Consider the following 7,878-nt stretch of genomic DNA (forward strand, 5'->3'; position numbering starts at 1 on the left):
ACATTTTATGATTATAAATTTTCAACAATAGGCATAGAAGCAATTTCCTTAACACAACAAAGCCTTCATATTTACAAACATCATATGTGATGGAGAAACTTTAGGACATTCCATCCCTTGCCAGTTGTTCTTTTGTCTTGCTTGTTTCCTGTATTAGTTCATTCTCACATTGTTATAAAGAACTACCTGAGACTGGGTAATTTACTTTAAAAAAAAAAAAAAAAAAAAAAAAACCCGGTTTAATTGACTCACAGTTATGCAGGCCGTACAGGAAGCGTGGCTGGGGAGGCCTCAGGGAAACATAATCATGGCAGAAGGCAAAGGGGAAGCAGGCACGTGGTACATAGCTGGAGAAGGAGGAAGCCAGAGGAGGGGGAGGGGCTGCACACTGTTACATGAGAACTCATTCTCTGTCATGAGAACAGTAAGGGAGAAATCAACCCCCATGATCCAGTCACCTCCCACCAGACCCTCCTCCAACACTGGGGATTACAATTTGACATGAGATTTGGTTGGAGACCCAAATCCAAACCATATTGTTTCCCTAGGTTGTCAGGAATTCCAAATCTGGAACATTTTCTCTAGTTCGTTATTCAAGCTTTGAACTCAGGACCCATTGACATCACCCAACTAATAATATTCTGTCTGTTGATAATGTCTTTCTCTTTTTGAGGCTAGCCTTTATATGCCTTATAAGAAGACGATTGGCAGTAAAAGAAACTCCAATTAGTTAATGGATCAACTAAATATTCAGGAAAATTTTAACTTTCAAAGAATTCAAACAATTAAATCCTCATTTATAAACTATCTTTCATGGTTTGTTTCTCAGTTTGCATAAGGATTTTGTTCCTCTTTTTACAAGAATATGAATATTTGATGTATGTGTATGCACTTATAGTGTGCACAAGAAAATATCTAGACATTTCTCAACAATAAATGTATATGATTCTAAAATTATGCTTATGAGTACTTTGTTTTACTTTTATTGTCAGAACATCACTGGAGGTGTTAAGAATATATATTTTATATTTCCAACATAGAACATTGATCTCTGACCATGATCAGATATATATCTGTAGAGTCATTTAGAGAAGAAAAAATGTCATACAAATGGGAAAAATATAGCAGAATTTGGACCCCTTGAGATTACAAAATAACAGTAACAGTTCTTTATGTAGTTTCCCATAACTCAGGTGTGATAAACAGATCAGTGGTTCTCAGCCAGGGCTATGCATCATAGTTACTATTAGAAGCCTTTTTTTATTTTGGGTTTTCTTTTAATGGTTTTTGTTTTAAATTTGTTTTAGTGTTTGAATGCCTGCCTTTGTTTTTTTTTCTTTTTCTTTTTCTTTTTCTATTGGGTGTTCCTACCTCACCCTGTAATAACTGAATCAGAATCTCAAAATCTCAGAATTACTTTTGATCCTAAGTCACGAAAATGGTTAAGAATTTCTAGTATTCTGTTAAGATACATATAACAACAGAAACAGGTGTAAAAATACAAATTGTTAAGCAAAATAAAATCTTAGGCACAGCATGAACTATTTATTCTAAAGTATATATATACTTTATATATATACATATGCATACATATATACAACAATGTGTGTGTGTGTGTATATATATAAAAAACAACTCTCAATTTTTAAACAAAATTCATATTAAGATAAATATAACACTAGGTGATTGTGATGATGAGTTGAGAATGAGCCTGGGAATTAGAGATAACGGAGTGATATGAAATAAAACAGAGTAATTTTGCATGAATTTAAATTTGTGGTAAAGACTGACTAGTTCACCAAAACCATATTCTTTTATTGGACACAAGTGAAGACTATAGACTCTGTGCAAGTGTGCTGGAATCATGTGAGTGAGTTTTGGACAATGGAGAGTGGTAGAAGTGAAACACAATACTTTGGGGCCTGATGAGTATACCTTATGTGTGATCACTCTGTCATTCTTTCTTTCTTTTCTTGTGAATTCAGCTGCATCACAAGATGAAAAGATCCTGGATACCTGAGTCATCAGTCAGAGAACATTCACCAAGTAGAGCCTACTTGGCTTACAATGGTCTGTGACATGGGTGAAAATTAATCATTTAGGTTGTTAAGCTAATGAGATGTTTTGTTAGAGTAGCCCGTGCTAATCACTCTAACAGAGCGATGATGGTGTGACATGAAATAAAGAATATGATTAAATATAATTTCTGTTTCTATGAGAAAAATGTTTTAGAAAAAGAGCAAATGAGAAAAATGCTCTGCAGATGAGTCTTGTACAAAGCCACCATGGAAGCCAATGTTTCTATGTGTTATTGTAAGGGTAAAAAGCAGAGAAGAAAATTCAGTTTCAAAAGATTTTCAAGTTAAAATTCTGGCTGCATTGGAGAACCTGGTACCAGAAAGTCTCTCAAGCTATAAACAAATTGAAAACTGGACAACGTAAGTGAAACAGTCGTTTTCAGAAATTAGAAAAGAGGCAGCATGGGATGGTGATACCTGAATCCAGAAAACAAGATGTTACAGCTATGGGGATCTCCATCTTCTGTCTGAAAGCACTTTCTGGATTATGGCACTGGGAAGATAAATCGAAGGAGAATAGAGTTGTCTCACTGGATTGAGAAAACCGAAATTGTGTTGGGAATTTCCTAAACCAGCTGGTATATGAACAGAGGAGTACTGCAGAGAATGGAGTCAGGCAGTGAATGAGCAACAGTAATCTGCATAAGGATACCTTTAAATCTTTGGCTACATATTAAACCGTGCACATAAAAGATTAAAAAAAATTCTGGGGCACTCTAAACTGAGTAAATTCAGAGATCACAGGGGAATGGGAGTCATTTGGGTTCCAACCACTCAAAGTGAAAGAATCTTGTCAGATAACTGGGGTATTCAGAAGAGGCACACAAAGGTTTTAGAAGCAGGGATGAACTAACCTACAGTAAAGGCTACTCTACATCTGCCCTAACAAAGCTTAAAAAGAAATGTCAAATGGATTACAGTATTCAAGGTTAAAATGTACTTTATCCCACAAACTCTACTGATTAAATCAATTTCAATCAAATTCCCAGAAGATATTTGCAGAAACTGAAAAATACATTCTAAATACATGTGGAAATGCAAAGAACTTATAATAGCAAAAATAACTTTGAAAAAAAAAGAGTGAATTTGGAGGATTTGAACCACTTAATGTCAAAATGTATTATAAAGGTGAATAATTTTGACAGTGTAGCACTGGCATAAAGGTAGACATATAACTGAATGAAATAGACTAGGGAGTCCAGAAATAGAAACGTATACATATAGCCAATTGACAATTACCAAGGAAATTCAATGATGGTAAAGAGAATCTTTTCAACAAACTGTGCTGGAAATATGGGATAAGCATATACATATAATTTAAAATGAATATCAACCTTTACCTCAGATCATACACAAATCTTACTGAAAATGTATCTTAGATCTAAAGACAAAAGCCAAAACTATAAACTTTTAGAATAAAACAAAAGAATCTTATTTGCTTTCTGTTGGGTATTTTGTAAATTGGATTTAAAAACCCACAAATACAAAAAAAAAAAAAAAAAGAAGACAACATCAGAAATCGTTATCCTGAAAAATACACTGATAAAAAAATTAAGTCTGGACAACATAGTGAGACCTCATGTCTACAAAAAATGAACAAAATTAGCCGGTTGTGATGGTGCATGCCTGTAGTTTCCTCAAGATGTTGAGGCAGGAGGATTGTTTGAGCCTGGGAGGTCAAGGCTGCAACGAACCGAGATCGTGCCATGGCATTCCAGGCAGGGCTACAGAGCAAGACCTTATCTTAAAAAAAAAAAAAAAAAAAAATAGAAAAATCCAAAACAATGCATAGTCTGGAGAAAATATTTACAAAACATACAACCCCAAAAGAACATGTATCCAGAACATACAAAGAATCTAATACAGTATTAAGATATGCAAATTTAAAATAGTCAAAAGATTTTAATGACACATCAACAGAAAGATATGCAGATGATAAATAGGTACATAAAAATATGTTCACCAGCATTAGTCATCAGGGAAATGCAAATTAAAATCACAATGTAATAATACTATATAATCGTTAGAATGACTAAGGTTAAAAAGACTGATAGTACCAAGTATCTGAGAGAATATGGGTCTACAGGAACTCACAAACAGTGTAGGTAGGAGTGTAAAATGGCTCTACCACTTTGAAAACTATTATGACAGCTTAAGTTATATATAAAACTACAAATTCCAAGAAATATGATAGATCAAGTCCAAGAAATATAAAGGCATGTCTACCTAACATCTTATACCTGAATTTTTAAATAACTTTATTTGAAATAGTCAAAAATTGGAAATAAGCCAAATGTTCCATCAGTTGGTTAATGGATAAACAAATTGTGGCATATCCATACAATGAATAATAATCCATTATTTACTCAGTTAAAAAAAAAGTAAAGGTATAAAGAAATGCCATATACAATATAGCAAATAAATTTCAAAGCATTATGTTAAGTAAAGAAATCCAAGTACAAAAGACTAGATATTATATTATTCCACTTATATGACAAACTAGGAAAGATAAAATTTTAGTGATGAAAAGAAGATTAATTGTTGCCGGGGCAAGCAGATGGGAAGAGAATATTGACTACAAAGGAGCACAGAAGAACTTTTTCAGTGACAGGAATATGGTCTATGACATTTGTGGTGGTGGTTATACAACTGTAGACACTTGTCAAAATTCATCAAACTATGCAATTAACATTCAATAAAGCTACTTCCCCCAATAGAAAACACAGATGTTTTAAAATAAACAAAAGCTGAGCTAATTCTCTTTTGGAGAACTGCACTACAAGAAATGTTGTGAGAAAATTTTCTGGCAAAATAAAAATGATAATAAATGGACACCCAGGTCTACACAGAAGAATGAAAAGCATTTGATGTTTATCCATGATAAATATACATGCTAAGTATAAATAGTAAACATATATATATATAAATTATTTTATTCACTTCTTTCAGATACTTACTTGTTTAAAGCAAAAGTAATAGCTATTTACTTGATGATTATGGTACATGAAAAGTAAAATATATGACAACAGTAACACAGTGAATGGAGTAGAATAAAAGTATACTGTAACAAGAGTCTTACATTTTTCATTAAGTTTTATAATATTATTTATAGATAGACTGTGATGAGTCAAAGATAAATTTTGTAAGCCCTTTAAGTTTCCATTAGTGCCAACAGTGGAGATAACGTGGAAAAACTTAAAAAATTCTCAGCCCAAATAAAACTGAGAAAGACAAAAAAAGGAGCACATAGAGATAGGGAAAACAGAAAAACCAACAGCAAAATGAAATGCTTAAATCTAAACTTATTGATAAATTACATGTGAATTATCTAAGTTTGTCCTTTAAAAGGCAGAGATTATCATTAAATAAAAAACAAAACCCAGCTACAACCATCCCTTGGTATACATGGGGATTGGTTCCAGGAATTTCGCATATACCAAAATCCATTAATACTTAAGTCCCATGGTAGGCCCTGTGGAACCATGTATACAAAAAGTCTGCCCTACCTATGTATGGATTTCTTGTCCCATAAATACTGTATTTTAGACCCACATTTGTTTGAAAAAATATTCACCTAGAAGCAGACCTCCACAGTTCAAACTCATATTGTTTAGGGGTCAACTGTTAATGCCATTTACAGCTATACACTCTCTAGGAAGAAGCAGAGATAAGTTAAAATCTAAAGGATGGAAAAAGATACCATGTAATCAATATTAAACAAACAAACAAACAAACGGAGGTGGTTATGATAACGTCAAAGTACTTCAGTACAAAGAATATTATCAGAAATATTTCAAAATAAAAAAGGGAAAAATAATACTAAAATATATGCAATGTATATGAGAAGTTCAAAAGATATTCATTTAAAAAACTGAAGGACTTGAAAAAATAGATAAATTCATAATTATGAGATTTTAACATACTTCTTAATTTTTTGAAATATTAGAAATATTGAAGACTTGAGCAACACTATTAACTAAAATGGTATTTTAGAGTATTACTCTAAACAACAACAATTTATGCATTCTATTGACTGAACATAGAATATTTATTAAGAAGGGCCAAACTGGGAGTAAATTTAAATATATTAAAATCAGAGAGGGTTACCTGACCCTAATGAAATTAAATTTGAAAAAAAAATGAAGATATTTGAAAAATCTCCAAATATTTGAAAATTAAACAAAATACTTCTAAATAACTTACTAAGATGTGTCAAGAAGCAATAACAAGACATATTAGAAAATATTTTGAATGGAATGAATATAAAAACCTGCCAAAACAGAATGTGTGTGATGTAATTAAAGCTTGAAATTCTCACAGCACAAACTAAGAAACATCTAATATCAATGTTCTTGGATCCCTCATTTGCTAATGGCTGATTAGCTCTTATTGAACCAATTTTTACACAGATAATTGTAAACAACAGTAGATAATCTAAAAAATAAGTTTTTTTTTGAGGTTATCAGAGACTGACCAAAATCAGGCAGATGTTAAAGGTGACAACACTTTGTAGAAAGGAACAGTACTGAGTAGGCTCCCTGGTTTCACCACTTTTAGTCTGAGTACAGATACTGATGCAGTTAAAATATGGAAGTGAGGAAATCTTCTTATTGGAGTGATGAACCAGAGGGCAGAGGCAGAATATTTTACAATCACACAGAAGAAGGGTAGGGTTGCGAGGCTATCTCCAAAAAGAAAGATAAGGTAGAAACACTATGTTACACCTAACTATCTGGCTTAAGTCTAACCAAAACACATGGATAAGACTACAAACAGAGGAATATAATAGAATCCAGAATCTCTGCAATATGTAATTCACAATATCTAGAATATAAATCCAAAGTACTCAGATTTCTAAGAAACCAGAAATTTCTAAAAATGTCACATTCAAGAGAAAAACAATCAATAGAGGTAAAACTGAAGGTGTTGAAGATGTTGGAATTACAGCACCAACTTTAAACCAGCTGTTGTAATTATTTTCAAAGACTTTGGAAATATATTGATAATGAATGAAAAGATAGTAAACTTCAGCAAAGGAACAGAAACTATAAAAGAACAAATCAGAATTAAAAACTAAAAAATACAATATCTGAAATAAAAATTAACAACATATTAGAGATGACCAAAGATACAGTGAATGAAATTAAAAATAGATCAATAGGAATAACCTACACTGAATAATAGAGATAATAAATTGGGTGTAAGAGTTAAAGAAAGAGGAAAGAAACATGAAAAGTCGCTCAACAGTCAAAAACAGGTTTATTTTGGAGAATAAATCAGAGAGGGACTTCTGGCTGATTTCGGTCAGGAGCATTCTCTCTTACAGACTAAGAGTATTTAAAGGTTCAGGACAAGAGAACTTACCACAAGCTTGGAATGTTTCTGTGTGGAGGAGAAGTTTATTGTGGGGTTGGAATGTCTCTGGCCAGAGGGGAGGTTACCTTGGGCTGTCATGTCTCTGGTCAGGGAGGGGTTTATCTTAGGGTTGGAATGTTTCTTGTCAGAGACGTTATTTGTGGTTTACGGTCATGCTGACATTAGCCATTAGGCTGATGCCCTTTGGGGCTATTTTTGATCAAGGGGAACTTTAAGATAGCGGTGCTTGTCCAAGGTGGTAATGCTCCTTCTCTGTCAATGGGGAAAATGAACAGAGGCTCAAGGACTTGTGCAACAATATAAAAGTATTTAATTAAGGATAATTGAGGTCACAACAGAAAAAAACATAAAGGGACAAAATATATAAATAAATTTGGCTTAAAATTTATTTAATTTGGTTAAAACATACATTTATACATTTAAA

At 32.7% G+C, this 7,878-nt stretch overlaps 1 long non-coding RNA gene across 2 annotated transcripts in view; it reads right to left on the reverse strand.

The window, feature by feature from the left end:
- The window catches only part of LOC103219590 (uncharacterized), a 143,506-nt gene extending 136,020 nt beyond the window's left edge, over window positions 1-7,486 (reverse strand). For both annotated transcript variants that reach the window (XR_012094756.1, XR_012094755.1), the window contains exon 1: window positions 7,443-7,486. This is a non-coding gene — a long non-coding RNA (uncharacterized lncRNA). The remainder of the gene's footprint in view (window positions 1-7,442) is intronic.
- Window positions 7,487-7,878: the final 392 nt, after the last annotated feature.

Source organism: Chlorocebus sabaeus, chromosome 12 (genome assembly GCF_047675955.1).
Source record: "Chlorocebus sabaeus isolate Y175 chromosome 12, mChlSab1.0.hap1, whole genome shotgun sequence".
Taxonomy (NCBI): domain Eukaryota; kingdom Metazoa; phylum Chordata; class Mammalia; order Primates; family Cercopithecidae; genus Chlorocebus; species Chlorocebus sabaeus.